The sequence below is a fragment of the Schistocerca americana genome, chromosome 1, assembly GCF_021461395.2.
Source record: "Schistocerca americana isolate TAMUIC-IGC-003095 chromosome 1, iqSchAmer2.1, whole genome shotgun sequence".
In the NCBI taxonomy this organism is placed as follows: domain Eukaryota; kingdom Metazoa; phylum Arthropoda; class Insecta; order Orthoptera; family Acrididae; genus Schistocerca; species Schistocerca americana.
Genome location: NC_060119.1, coordinates 575,157,052 through 575,170,300, shown reverse-complemented (window position 1 = coordinate 575,170,300; position 13,249 = coordinate 575,157,052).

The following is a 13,249-nucleotide window of genomic DNA, read 5'->3' as shown; positions in this document are numbered from 1 at the left end:
TGGGAATCGCTTCCGCCCACTACTCCCATATCCTTGTTGTAGTCCTTGACTACACTCAGCTTCTGCGCGATGCCATTCTTCGAGTTTACTTCTTGAAATACTTCTTCATGAAACGTGTTGACCTTTGCGATGTTTGTCTTGTCTCTCGAGTTCTGTAAGCCCTTATGCATCCGCCCTTCTTCAGATTTTCGATTTTCGTAAAATCATGGGGCCCTTTTGTTTTTTACAGTAATGTGACAACAGCATCGCTCTCCCCACTCGTGAGTCTGTCAACCCATCTTTACTAGCGTACCATTTGTCGAGGTAAACACAATGCATAAAGAACAAACTCGAAAGGATTTCCATAAGAATAATGACAGCCATAAATTGTGTCATTACCAGGTAAACAAGGAAAAAATTACAAATGGTGTAAGTAACATTAAACATTGAGGAGAAGGGTCTGCTAGCGGAAAAAGCGTTAGTTAATAACATTATGACACCTGGCCGTCTGAAACTCGTCATTTTCGTTAGTTATAAGGCTGGTGAAGATGATGACGGATACATCCGTCGATCCCACTGAGAACTAGCTGGCCTGGACGGATAACTCCGTCATGCCCACTTCAAAGGTTAAATATTTCGAGACGAAGACAATGTCTAGAGAGAAGTTCAATTCACTGTCACTCTATATCACGGAATTTGACACTACACTACCTTATCTACAGAATTCGGGCGCCGTTATGTAATGTGGAACTGACCACTAGATGTCACGAGAAGCGGATCGGTCAGTAGAAAAAAGAAAGAAAAAAAAAGCATGGAATACTGGTTTGTCAATAGAGAAACAATTTCAGCACACCGGGTTGCTCAGGATAGCTCAGTGACTTCGGACATGGACTAGTTACTGAAAGTCACCTGAGTAACATATCCAAAATGGCTCTGAACACTATGGGACTTAACATCTGAGGTCATCAGTCCCCTAGAACGTAGAACTACTTAATCCTAACTAACCTAAGGACATCACACGTATCCATGCCCGAGGCAGGATTCGAACCTGCGACCGAAGCGGTCGCGCGGTTCCAGACTGAAGCGCCTAGAACCACTCGGCCACACCGGCCGGCAGTAACAGATCCATCACGGATATTTCAACCCATCTAAAGCTGCCCAAATCGACTGTCAGCGATGTGCTTGTGAAGTGGAGACGCGAAGGAACATTGACAGCTAATCCAAGACAAATTAAACTTGGGCTGTATGCAGACAGGGACCGTCGAGCAGTACGAAGGGAGGTTGTCAATCACGCGAAATCAACAGAAGGAATCACTCGTGAGTTCCGAAATGCTAGCAGCAGTCCAAACAGCGCAGTGACTTAGTTGAAAGGAATGGAATGCAATACTCGAGAGGGTCACCATAAGCCATACACACACATTAAAAAAAGTGCGAGTGTTCTGGAAGCTCTACAGAAAATCACAATATAGACCAACAGACTCTTCATTTTCTCCCTTCTTATTGCTCATGAAAACCACACATTGCATGTTGTACCACCATACGGCGATAACTTCAGAGGTGGTGGTCCTGATTCCTGTACACACCGGTACCTCTAATAACCAGTAGCACGTCCGCTTGCACTGATGCATGCCTGTTTTCGTCGTATCATACTATCCTAAAGTTTGTCAAGGTACTGTTGGTCCACATTGTCCAACTCCTCAGCGGCGATTGGGTGTAGATACCTCAGAGCAATTGGCGGGTCACATCGTGAAAATCCCTTTTCAATCTATTCCAGGCATGTTGGATAAAGTTTGTGTCTGGGGATCATGCTGACCATGCTAGTCAAGCGATGTCGTTATCCTGAATGAAGTCATTCACACGATGTGCACGAGGGGGGCGCTAATTGTCGTCCATGAAGACGAATGCCTCGCCAATATGCTGCCGATATGGTTGCACTATCGGTCGAAGGAGGGCATTCACATATCGTGCAGCCGTTACGGCGCCTTCCATGACCGCCAATGGCGTACGTCGACCGCACATAATGCCACCCCAAAACTACAGGGCACTTCCACCTTGCGGCACTCTCTGGACAATGTGTCTAAGACGTTCAGCCTGATCGGGTAGCCTCCGAACACGTCTCCGATGATTATCTGGTTGAAGGCAAATGCGAGACATTCATCGGTGAAAGATCGTGATGCCAATTCTGAGCGGTCCATCTGTACCGCGCTGCATGGTGTCGTGGTTGCAAAGATGGCGTGAAGTTGCGCATCATGCAGCCTGTTGCGTACAGTTTGAGTCGTAACACGACGTCCTGTGGCTGCACGAAAAGTATTATTCAACATTGCTGTCAGGTTTCCGCCGAGCCATAATCCGTAGGTAGCGGTAATCCACAGCAGTAGTAGCCCTTTGGCGGCCTGAGCGAGGCATTTCCCCGATAGTCCCTGTCTTTCTGTATCTCATCCATGTCCGAACAACATCACTTTGGTTCACTCCGAGGAGCTTGGACACTTCCCTTGTTGACAGCTCTTCCTGACACAAAGTAACAATGCAGACGCGATCGAACTGCGGTATTGACAGTCTAGGTATGGTTGAATTACAGACAACACGAGCCGTGTACCTCTTTCCTGGTGGAATGACTAGAAGTGACCGGCTGTAGGACCCCGTCCGTCTAATAGGCGCTGCTAATGCATGGTTGTTTACATCCTTGGGCAGGTTTAGTGACATCTCTGAACATTCAAAGGGACTTTGTCTGTTATACAATATACACAGTCGACGTCTATCTTAAGGCGATCTTCGAATCGGGATGATGCAAACTTTTTTTAATGTGTGTGTATTACAATCATAATCGACGCTTGAAGTGGACAGCTGACGATTGGGAGCGAGTGATCTGATATGATGTATCACGCTATACGCTGCGTGAGCCCGATGGAAGGTTTTGGATTTGTTGAATGCCGAGAGAATGTTGCCCGCACCATGTGTAGCACCAAAAGTGGAATACTGGAAATGTCGGTTTACGACATGGGGATGTTTTCGTGGTTGGAGTTCTGTCCACTTACAGCTATTAAGCAAACAATAGATGTACTGCATCCAGCAGAGGAAACTTGAGAGACTACGATTGTTTGTATCACGAAGACAATGCACAATTTTCTTTGGCTTTATCGTTTTTATCATATAAATGTATACCCCGCCAAAAATTCCAATTCAGCACCAATCTTTTCACTCCGGAGTAGCACTTGCAAACTACTTCCTCACTTATTTGGCCATGAATTCTGATTCCACTCTTGAACCTTTCTTATATTACGTTCCATCTCAAAGACATGTAACGCTTATAACCACTGCGGCGTCTGTTTACAGCAACCATGCTTTTCATCCTCATAACTGTGCTACTAGCACCACTCTTATGCGACTGGCGTGATATCTGAAGACCTCTACTTTCACACGAAGAAGCACGCACTTCACCTTTCGGTTATCTTGCACAGCGCCTTCTTGACGTTGCGATTTCTTTCCGTCAGTGTGTAACTTAATGATATACAAGTGCAGAAGCGTTTGTTGTGTCTCCCATATGTTGCACTTGCTGCTGCATAATGCAGTAGAGAAATATTCAATCCCCGACAAGTAAGTCACATCCCTAGAACAGGTAGCAGGTAGCAAGTAGTGGGACGCCATCAGGCAGACACGCCGCGCTGTCCGCGGCCAGCACCCCTCGCCCTCTCGGGGTCTGAGTGGCGGTCAGAGCCGGCCACAGCGCTAATTGGCCTAAGGGAGCGCTAGCCGGCGAGGCAGTGGCGCCGGGGCGGTACCCCGGCCCCAGCCAGGCACAAAGCATTTTGGATGAATATTCAGCCGGCCAGCGTCGCCCCAAGTCCATCTATTCACAGCCAGCGGGGTCCTCGCTTCCCAGGACCTTGAGAGCCATTGCCCGTGCAGTCAGGTTCCGGAGGAATAGTAAATGTTGTTGAAGGCACTCAGATGGACGATGGTGCGTTCAGCTAACAGAAATTGCCGACAGAGAATAAGTTGTGCTACTTAAACGGAAGTTGGTAGACGTGTTTCTTTATCTGGAAGATGATATCCTTTAAAATTTCGCTCCAGTCGCATAAGAAGAGCGCTGGTCGCGCCATTATGAGGGTACAAACAAGATTTGCTTGAAATACACATTGTATACACAAGTACAAGTCACTTAGGAATGAAATAAACAGCGAGCGCATGGAAGCTAAGGCGATATGTCTGCTTGAAAACATTGAAGAAATCGAAAAAGAAATCATTGTGGAAAGAACAGACTCAGTTAAAAAAAGAAAAGTCAAATCAACTTCCGGCGCAGTTAAAAGCAAAGAATACAATTCGAATTCCACTGTTAAATGCAGAGAAGAGAGCAAATAGATGGAAAGAGCACAGTCAAGGCCTCTATGAGGGGAGAGATTTATTTGATAACATGATAGAAGAAACGATATACAAGACATGGGGATCCAGTACTGAAATGAGAATTTAAAGGAGTTTTGGAACACTTAAGATTAAATTAGGCTGTGGACACTGATAACATACAATCGAAAATTCTAAAATCACTATGACAAGTAACAACAAAACGACTGTTCACGTTAGTGTTAAAGTTGAAATGGCTCTGAGCACTATGGGACTTAACATCTATTGTCATCAGTCCCCTAGAACTTAGAACTACTTAAACCTAACAAACCTACGGACAGCACACAACACCCAGTCATCACGAGGCAGTGAAAATCCCCGACCCCGCCGGGAATCGAACCCCACGTTACTCTGTGTGGAATGTCTGAGTTGCCGATGTAGAATGTATGTACCATCTGACATTCGGAAAAACAACATCGTCACAATTCAGACGATTGAAAGAGAAATGCGACAATGTCTACCAATCAACTTAACAACTTTTTCATCCAAATGCTGACAAGAATAAGATACAGAAGAACGGAAAAGAAAATTGGGGATGTGTTAGACGACGACCAGTTTCGCCTTAGGAAAGGTAAAGCTAGCAGAGAGGCAATTCTGACGTTGCGGTTGATAATGCAAGCAAGACTAAAGAAAAATCAAGCCACGATCACAGGATTTATCGACCTGGAAAAAGCGTTAGATAATGTCAAATGGTGCAAGATTTTCGAAATTTTGAGAAAAATGGGGTAAGGTATAGGTAAAGACGGGTAATATATATGTACAAAAACCAGGACGTAACAATAGGAGTAGCCGCGCGGGATTAGCCGATCGCTCTATGCTGCAGTTGTGGACTGTGCGGCTGGTCCCGGCGGAGGTTCGAGTCCTCCCTCGGGCATGGGTGTGTGTGTTTGTCCTTAGGATAATTTAGGTTAAGTGGTGTGTAAGCTTACGGACTGATGACCTTAGCAGTTAAGTCCTATAAGATTTCACACACATTTGAACATTTGAACAATAGGAGTGGAAGACCAAAAATGAAGTGCTCGGATTAAAAGGAGTCTAAGACAGGGATGTAGTCTTTTGGCCCCGCTATTCATTCCATACACTGAAAAAACAATGATGGAAATAAAAGGAATGTTCAAGCCTGGAATTAAAATTAAAGAGGAAAGGATGGTGACATCGCTATCCTCAGTGAAAGTGAAGAAGAATTATAGGATGTGTTAAACGTAATAAACGGTGTAATGAGTAGGAATTGTGGATTTAAAAAAAATCGAAGAGAGACAAAGGCGATGAGAAGTAACAAAAATGAGAACACCGAGAAATTTGACATCAGGACTGGTCATCAAGAAGGGTATTCCTGCCCATCAGAAAACTTCTAGGTCTTCATTTGAGGAAGAAATTTTTGAGAACGTATGTTTCGATGACGGCATTACATGGTAGTGAAACATGGAAAATGGGAAAACTGGAAGAGAAGCGAATCGAAGGATCTGAGCTGTGGTACTACAGAAGATTATTAAAAATTGCTTGGACTGGTCATGTAAGAAATGGTGGAGTTACTCCGTAAATTCAACGAGAAAGGGTATGTATGGAAAACATGGACAAGAAGAAAGGAGAGGATAGCGAGACGTTTGTTAAGGCATCAAAAACTGCAGAAGACGACAGGCATCGAGTTTAATTTTTTTTTTCCATGAGTCTTCTGATTGGACTGATGCGGCCTGCCACAAATTCCTTTCCTGTGCTAACCTCTTCATCTTAGAGTAGCACTTGCAACATACGTCCTCAATTATTTTCTGGAGTATTCCAATGTCTTCCTCTACAGTTTTTGCCGTCTACAGCTTCTGCAGCTCCCTCTAGTACCACGGAAGTCATTCCTGCATGTCGTAACTGATGTCCTAATATCCTGTCCCTTCTCCTTATGAGTGCTATCCACATATTCCTTTCCTCTCCGATTCTGCACAGAATCTCCTCATTCCTTACCTTATTAGTTCACCTAATTTTCCACATTCGTCTGTAGCACCACATCTCAAATGCTCCGTTTCTCTTCTGTTTCAGTTTTCCTATAGCCCATGTTTCACTACCATACAATGCTGTACTCCAGATGTACACTCTTAGAAATTTGTTCCTCAAATTAAGGCAGAAATTTTTATATTAGTAGACTTCTCTTGGCTAGGAATGCACTTTTTGCCGTTGCTAGTTTCCTTTTGATGTCCTCCTTTCTCCATACGTCATTGGTTATTTTACTGCCAAGGTAGCAGAACTCATTAACTTCATCGACTCCGTGACATCAATCCTAATGATAAGTTTCTCACTGTTCTCATTTCTAGTACTTCTCATTACCTTCGTCTTTCTTCGATTTACTCTCAGTCCGTACCCTGTACTCATTAGATTGTTCATTCCATTCAACAGATAATGTAATTCTTCTTCACTTGCACTCAGGATAGCAATGTCATTAGCGAAACGCATCATTGATACCCTTTCACCTTGAATTTTAATTGAACTCATGTATCATTCTTTTATTGGCATCACTGCTACCTCAATGTACAGATTGAGCAGTAGGGGCGAAAAGCTATATCTTGTCTTACACCCTTTTTAATACGAGCACTTCGTTCTTGGTCGTCCACTCTTATTATTCCCTCTTGGTTGTTGTACATATTGTATATGATCCGTCTCTCCCTATAGCTCACCCCTACTATTTTCAGAATTTCGAACATCTTGCACCATTTTACATTGTCCAAGGCTTTTTCTAGGTCGACAAATTCGATGAACGTGTCTTGATTTTTCCCTAGTCTTGCTTCCGATATTAACCGCAATGTTAGAATTGCCACTCTCGTGCCTTTACCTTTCCTAAAGCCAAACTGATCGTCATCTAGCGCATCCTCAATTTTCTTTAACAGACTATATTAATCACGCATGCAACTTGGATGCATGAGCTGTTAAGCTGATTGTGCGGTAATTCTCGCGCTTGTCAGCTCTTCCCGTCTTCGGAATTGTGTGGATGATGCTTTTTCGAAACACAGATGGTATGTCGCCAGACTCATACGTTCTAGACACGAACGGGAATAGTCGTTTAGTTGCCACTTCCCCCAACGATTTTAGAAATTCTTATGTTTTGGCTTTCCTGTATGCTGAGTCTATCCTTCCGACAGTCATTTCAATTTCGATTTCTTCACATTTTTGCTCCAGCCACTTCATCTAGTTTCCTCATTTCCCATTTATTTCATTCCTGAGCCCCTTGTATATCTGTATTCCGATTGCATGGAACATTATTGTACTTCCTCCTTTCTACAATCAACTGTAGTATTTCTTCTGTTACCCATGGTTTCTTCGTAGTTACCTTCTTTGTACCTACGTTTGTCTTCCCAACTTCTGTGATGGCCCTTTTTTGAGATGCCCATTCATCTTCAACTGTACTGCCTACTGAGCTACTTCTTTATTGCTGTATCTATAGCCTTAGAGAACTTCAACCGTATGTCATCATTCCTTTTTATTTCCGTATCCCACTTCTTTGCGATTTGATTCATTCTGACTATTGTCTTAAACTTTAGGCTACTCTTTATCACTACTATGTTGTGAATTGAGTCTGTTTCTGGGTACGCCTTACAATCCAGTATCTGATTACGAAATCTCTGTCTGACCATGATGTAATCTAATTTAAAACTTCTCGTATCACCCGACCTTTTCCAGGTATACCTCCTCCTCTTGTGATTCTTGAACAGATTATTCGCTATTACTATCTGAAACTTGTTATAGAACTCAATTAGTCTTTCTCCTCTGTCATTCGCTATCCGAAGCCCATGTACTCCTGTAACCTTTTCTTCTACTCCTTCCCCTACAACTGCATTTGAGTCTCCCATCATTATTATATCTTCATCTCCCGTTACATACTGTATTACCCTTTCAGTATCCCCATACGCTTTCTCTATCTCTTCATCTTCAGCTTGCGACGTCGGCTTGTATACCTGAACTATAGTTGTCGGTGCGGTTTTACTGATAAGATCATTTGTATCACTGAACTGTTGACTGTAACACACTCTGTGCCCTACCTTCCTATTCATAACGAAACCTACTCCCGTTATAACATTTTCTGCTGCTGTTGATATCACCCTATACTCATCTGACCAGAAATCCTTGTTTTCTTTCCACTTCACTTCACTGCCCCTACTATACCCAGATTAATTCTTTGCATTTTCCTTTTCAGATTTTCTAGTTTCCCTACCAGGTTCTAGCTTCTGACATTCGACGCCCCGACTCGTAGAACGTTATCCTTTGGTTGATTATTCAATCTTTTTCTCATGGTCACCTCCCCCTAGTCAGTTCCTTTCCGGTGATCGGGATGGGGGACTATTCCAGAATCTTTTGCGAATGGAGAGATCATCGTGACACTTCAGTTACAAACCACTTGACCTGTGGATACACTTTAACTGCCTTTAATGTAGTGATTTCCATTGCCTTCTGCTTCCTAATGCCGTTGATCATTGCTGATTCTTCCGCCTTTAGGGGCAGTTTCCCTCCCCTAGGACAAAAGAGTGCCCTGAACCTCTGTCCGCTCTTTCGCCCTCTTTGACAAGGCCGTTGGCAGAAAGCGGGGTGACCTTATGTCGGAAGTCTTCGGCCACCAATGCTGATTATTAATTAAAACTTAAGCAGCGGCGCGATTTGAACCCGGGTCCGAAGACGTTTTGATTGAAAATAATCAAAGACGCTACCCCCTTTTTTTATTTTGTTAGTTGCGGATGTCCCATGACACCCGTTCACATTCAGTGTTGAGCCGTTGACTCAGTTTTTTACTGCATAGGGCAGCTAACGCTCTGACCGAACACGCTGAGCTACCGTGCCGGCCTCCTAGACCATGGATTCAGTTGACTATATCCACCAAATAATTGAGGAAGTTGATTGCAAGTGCTACTCTGAGATGAAGAGCTTCGCGCAGCATAGGAGTTCGTGGCGGTCGGCATCAACCAGATGACTGATGAACCTAGAAGAAGAAGAAAAAAGGTCATGAACTAGCGAAGACAGCCTAAGGTAACATACACGACATTCGAACATAGAGTATGAACTGGCTACGAGAAGCTGGATGTTCTTTCTGCGATACTGCAGGAATACTTGGGAGGAATGTAGCCATTGTGCGTGATTGCTGGCAGCGGTGGAAAAGAGAACGTATGGCAGCAAGAAATCCGGGCTCTTGACAGCCACGTGGCACTATAAAGAGGAAAGACCGTCGTGTTCGGCTTATGGCTCTGGCACGGCGTACTGCATCTGCAGAAGAAATTTGAGCAGCGTTTGACACCTCACTGGCGGATCGAACTCTTACAAAGCGGTTACTTCAAGGGTAACTCCAAGCTAGAAGCCCCATAGTGTGTATTCTGCTGCCAAAAAACCACAGCCATTTGCAACTTCAGTGGTATCAGAGTTCATTGGAGTGCAGAGTGGTAGACTTTCTTGTATGCTGAAGGAAGCTGTTTGTGCTTCAGTGCCAGTGATGGCTGTGTTTTGTTTAGAAGTAGAGCCGGATGACACATGAGCACATATCGCTGTTGTAACGCAACATGCTCTGCAGTGTGTCGACAGGTTGCCTTGGCCTGCTCGTTCACCAGGTGTGTCTCCAATCGAGCACATAGGGCACATTATATGACGGCTGCTCCAGCGTCACCCACAACCGGCAATAACCGCCCATGTATTGATCAACCAAATGCAAGAGGCATGGAACTACATCCCAGAAACTGATATCCGGCCCTGCTCGAGACAATGCATGCAAGTTTGCACGCCTACAGTCAACAATCTGGCGGTTACAATATTCAGTCTCGCTATGACAACCCTGTGTTCACCGATCCCTGTATCCGTTTTCATGCGCGTTATTAACTCAGAATTATTAGTTGCTATTCGCGTGGGCTTATGAACTATCTGCTCGAAATAATTTTCATAGAATGCGTTTAGCACAATTTCGGTTGATGTTTTGTAACTACGTCCGGAATTATGACTAGTTAAAAATCAGGGAGAATACTGCAAGTGACGGAAGTGCCGCTCACACAGAGCTTCTACCCGCGTTTTCGGCAGCTAATGTTGACCTTCACGTTCTCTGACCAAATTCAATAAAAAACAGAGATACTGCACTTCTGGACAGAGACCCAACGAGTTTCCTGCTTAATGAGCAACCTTTCGGTTGCTGAAAGCCGAAGCAGTACTTGCGCTGTAGTGAATATTAGATAGGTAAACGTTCATTATTGTAGATTTATATCTAACCAACTCAGCCACATTTCTACAGTTAGCATCATTATTACCGAAACCAACAACAAGAATGGCTTTAATTGCCGGCAGATGAAGTATAAGCTGTTTCGGAAGATTCATCAAACGGCACAGGGCTACATCTTCTACACGAGCGAAGGCGAACTTAGGTTGAATCTTAACGTACGCACCGAACATAAATGTTTACCATGGCACTAGCTGTAAATTACAGATTTCTGATAAGTGATCTCCTTATGCACCTTGCTATGCTATCTCACACCCTCGTGCATTATCCAACGTGCGTCGAATTTACAAGGCTACAACACACCAACGAAGCGCGCTGTGGATCATCTGTTTCTACAGACGCAATGCGTTTACTACTGTGCGGCGTTATTTTGTAATTAAAGAGCCACCTGAACATTCCATCTTCTATAAGGGGGTACGGATCTCACACTGCACTATCGGTTTCCACGATCGCTTGTCGTTATGGTATCTGGTTTTTTATGTAGGTAAATGATCACTTTCACCTTAATTTTATAATGAAATAAAGGTTGTGTATACCAACAAGTAATATATTAAGAATGTCTTTACTGTTTCCTGTTTTGTAGACTCAACTTCCATTAGGCCATCCGGCTAGATCTACAGCCAACCTCCGTTTTACATCCATAATAGCCCTAGATTGGCTTTAAACTTAAAATAAAATCTGGTGGCCACGACACAGATGAAGCGAAGAAAATCTGCTAAGTCAGAAGCAAAACAACAACAAAAAAAAAAAAAAGAAACGAAATAAGAAGCACCAGACCATGCGGGATTAGCCGAGCGATCTGGGGCGTTGCAGTCATGGACTGCGCGGCAGGTCCCGGCGGAGGTTCGAGTCCTCCCTTGGGCATGGGTGTGTGTGTTTGTCCTTAGGATAATTTAGGTTAAGTAGTGTGTAAGCTTAGGGACTGATGACCTTAGCAGTTACGTCCCATAAGATTTCACACACATTTGAACATTTTTTTTGACCAAGCACTACCACTAGCACAGCCCAAAAGGACGTTCCTGGCCAAGTTTATTTAAAAAAAAAATGCTTTTAGGAACTATTAAAGTGAATAAAATTCCCATTTGTTAAAAGGAATTTGGTTATGATTTCATCAGTTACTCACTGGCAACTACTTCCATGCTTACATAGTGTGATTAAATGTGTTAATGTTCTTGATGAATTGCTAGTAAATAAAATAAATTCTTAAGAATATTCTTTGAAAATAAATCACGGTTTAATTTCCATAGGTATTAGTAGATTAATTAAGTAGCTTCGACGTTTATCTACAGAATTTTCATTTCAATACGTTAGTTCTACATCATATGTGGTTCAATTTCGTTGATTTTCAGTTTTCCGCTAATGAATACTGCGTTTTTCGTATATGCGTCAGACTCACTGCAGCCAACGAAAACATCGCAGAATTTCATTAAGTTTCTTAAAATTTGTTGAACCAGGTCACTCTTTAAACTCTCGTGATATAAATTTATTTAAATGTGCCCTTAATGCGGATATCGTTACGCTTCACGCGATTCGTAACTTTGTGCGTAGAATAGTTATAACTTCATACTTACGTCACCACATATTCTGTTGTGGGTGTATGCCGTATAACGATTCGCTCGGACAGATGATCCAAAAGATATCCACTTGTACCATCGAAGCTCCCGTGTCTTTCCCGAGTGAAAGAAATCTGCTTTTTTTGTTGACGTAATACTAAAATTTCGGACATACTCATATCGCAGTTTCTGTATGGACATTTTTGTAACAACGCTAGAATTGTATCTTTGAGGACATATAACGATTATATTCATTTACCACTAAACATCGACACTGGTTATTTACAGCGACTGCAAGTTAATCTTAATGTCAGACACCGAGTGAAATAGAATATCACTCGTGGGTTGAATCAGAAGAAAATGCCAGGAAACCTTCAGAGGTAATATATAAAGGTCTTCGTGGTGTCAAGATCAGTTAAAGTATTGTAATTACTACAAATCACAAACTAACAAGGGAAAGGTCCAATTCGACATACCGAAACAGACTCTGAAATTTTACACACAAAAATACTATACCGTAAGAAATGCAATCTCAAAATTTTGGTTACAAAGGCGCAGTTCAAGTGTTTTCTACAAATATTTTTATCCGTAGGAAGACCGCTGATAATAGCGGTTTGTACTGCCGTTCTTGTCTAACGCGCGAATCGGCGAATAAGCAGACACAGCCGTACCAAGAGAACCTAGCGCTCGTAGCGTCAAGTACAAAATGTATGAATTTTGTGAATAACTTGCAGTTCGTATCGACACCTAAGCTGTCGCAGATGTTACTGTTACACAAGGGACTAACAAAGGAAAGACAGTCTAGGTAGTACATATCTTTACTGTATCAACGACTTCCATCACATAGGGTTAAAATTCGTTGACAGTATTCGTAAATATTTTATAACAGTTCTTGTAGCAAAATTATTCTGGTAATTGTGGAGTAAAGTATGTATTACTAACAAGTTACAATTCCTTCTTTATTTCATGTAATTGTGAGAAAAATGCAAAGTGCCTGTTGCATGACGGTAAGAAACGTTTTCCTTACACCAGGTTCACCTGATGCAGAACATTTAGTGCATACAGGCACTTCACAGTAATTACTGGTTTTATTTAC